The sequence below is a fragment of the Cyprinodon variegatus genome, unplaced genomic scaffold (assembly GCF_000732505.1).
Source record: "Cyprinodon variegatus isolate N-32 unplaced genomic scaffold, C_variegatus-1.0 Scaffold631, whole genome shotgun sequence".
Classification (NCBI taxonomy): domain Eukaryota; kingdom Metazoa; phylum Chordata; class Actinopteri; order Cyprinodontiformes; family Cyprinodontidae; genus Cyprinodon; species Cyprinodon variegatus.
Genome location: NW_015151084.1, coordinates 196,586 through 199,575, shown reverse-complemented (window position 1 = coordinate 199,575; position 2,990 = coordinate 196,586).

Below are 2,990 nucleotides of genomic sequence, written 5' to 3'. Positions count from 1 at the left end.
TTTAGCCGGGGTTTTTGCCTGGAGGGCTTTATAGAAATCTGGCAACCTATTGAACGGAGTTGAACTGAGAGAGCGTGCCGTTCACAGACACCAGAATGAACGAGTTCACAATAACGTTCATCAGGCAATAATGCAGTACGTTCAGTTCACGTTCGCCCAAAATATGAACGCATTCATTGAACTTTCGTTCAATGAACGCGTTCAGGCACAACACTGGTTAGACCATACACAAGTTGCCAGAACCAGATCAGGACCACGACGAATCCAAAAAGGAAAATGACAGAAGATGAGGAAAATAAAATAAAGAAGAACAAACAATTGGAGCAAGTCCCTACTAGATCTTCCCTCTTATTGGACATCAGCGAACAGTCTAGGAGCCCCAGATAACTACTTTCCAGTACAAAAAAAAGATTCACGAGAGAGGAATCTTAAGAAGGAGACTGAAGACTTAATTGAACAACCAAGCAAGAAAAAAGTGAAGTTAGCTGAGACAGAAAATGGAGCAGATTCTCAAGAAGCTGAGTTTCAGAAAAAGATTTGTTGAACTTCATAAACTGGGAAGAGTATTCTTTGGGTTCGTGTTTGCAGGCTATCGCCGGGAGGATGAATTACCTGTGGCAATCAAACACATCTCAAAACAAATGGTGTGGTACAACCATAAGGATGAGAACTGTAGAACTCTTCATCTGATTGTGGGTTGTGGATGATAATCTCCCGGAAATCAGTTTTTGGAACTTTGGATGTCTGAGTTTAATGTAGAGCTGACTGGTAAAATGAAACAAGTGGGTAAATCTGGTTTTCCTTCTGCTCCGGGTTCCTCCTCTAGTTGAAACAAAATAAATCAATTTATCGTGTGTCCATCAAGGTCAAGTGGGGCTGGTGCCTATGAAGAAGAAACAGTACAATCATAAAACACAATCAATTTTACAGTAATTTGACTAGATTCCGTCATTTTCTCAGGCTAATCCTGTGTCCTTTTCATTTTGAAATAACATAGATTTCAGGTTAGCTTTCAGATTTGGGCTTTTCTCCGGGTGCTCCGGTTCCCTCCCGTGAAAGAAAATAAACTCAAGATTTTTTGATATGATTTTTCTCCAAAAGCGTGATAAAATATGCTGGGTTTCCTCAAAAAGACAAAAACAAAAACAATTTGTACTTAGGTAAAAAATGTATTACGGACATCTTTTTTAGGTTTAGTAGAAATAAAAAGCAGTAATAAAAATAAGTCGACCATCGTGGGCAAATCCCTTAATGGGTATGCTCAAACAATGACTCTTCTTCCTCTTCCTCTCGGATTAAAACACAGAAGCATGGCAGGGTGCGAGTTAAATGTAGTTCTTTCTGTAAAATTGAGAGACCGTAGTAGCCACGTTTGCTCAGCCATGTCTTTGTCCAAATACATCGTCGCCTTTTCTTCTTTACCTGAAGCGTTTTGCCTTCTTAAAAATGAAGTCCCTAAAATTGCGTTGTCTTTGCCGCTTGCCCATGATGTTGTTCTGTACACCTGCTCCACTGGTTGCGCCTCTGAGATCGAAAATGAAATTGCATGTGCCCTCTGGGCAACCTGCCAATTGTTGAAAGGGCAATATTATTGCCATTACTGTTAATATATAATAATAATTTACTTATTACCTGATAAAATGTTACAGGGGAAGGTATGGGGGAATGGTCATTTAAGAAGGAGGATGATTTTTAAGATTTTTTTAATAAGGGGGATGCCATCCCCCCTCATCCCCGCTCAACTCGAGTACTGACTGTACCTGATTACAAGTTGCCAGTCTCCTAAAGAAGCATGGGATGACTTCCCTAGAGAGAAAGATGGACAGTTTGACCCTTCAATTCATGCAGCCATCATTGGTAAATAAGGGACACAAAAAAAAACAGAAACAAAAAAAAGAGTGCAGGATAATGACAGTACCAGTGGTGCAACAGCAGGTGGCGCCTCTGCAATGGCAACTCAAGTGTGTGGGAAGCCACAGCCTGAGGGACTGGACAGATCCAAATGGAAGGGTTTTAAATGTTGGAAGGAAGGACATCTAAAATGCAACTTTCCAAACTAAAAAAAAAAAAATAGAAAATAGAACCCACAAAGTTAAATTAATGGAATGTGAGAATAATAAGCATTCTGAGAGTGCAACTGAGAGTGCATTGGTTGCCAGAGAGACTAATCTAAATAAAAAAGTGAAGCAGGTCAAATACTTCAAGACTACCAAGAATTCACAAAGCCACAATCAGTAAAACTGGGGGATGGCAGAGTAGGCCATGCCAAGGACTCAGTAATTTAAAAATGAAAATGACCTTCAAAGTTAGTGATGTCAAAGATGTCGCAATGTATGATGTGCTGTATATTTCCAAGCTGTCTGGGAATCTTTTATCAGTGGGATCTGCTGTGGAAAAAGGGGAATAAGATGCAGTACAAGAAGACCCGGTGCTACATACGTGGAAAAGATAGAGATCTTCAAGGAAGGGGAAAACAACAATCTGATGGATTATATCGGACGTGGAGGCAAGTACGCTTATCCCTCAAATAACAGGAAGTGAATCAGTTGCAGCCAGCCAATGGCATCTAATATTGTGACATACCACCATGTTGAAGGAGCTTAAACCTCTGATGAGTGTAATGGACTTTAGCAGAAAAAGAGAACTCCTTATGTGAAGCGTGTGTGGAGGGCAAGCTGTTTAGAAAGCCATTCAAGTCAGTGGGAGAAATATGCTCAAAGCACAAACTGCAGCTGATTCATAGTGACGTCTGGTCCCATGCAGACTAAATCCAAAGTTGGATGGAAGCACTATATGACATTTATTGATGACTACTAAAGATGCTGCATGGTATACTTCATGAGACAGAAAAGTGAAGTGCTTGGCAAGTTCAAAAAGTTTGAGAAAGCATACTTCAGTGAATTTGGAGAAAAAGTTATGAGACTGAGAACAGACAACGGTGGTGAATACACGTCGAAAGAATTCCAAGAATACTTGGAATAAAGAGAATA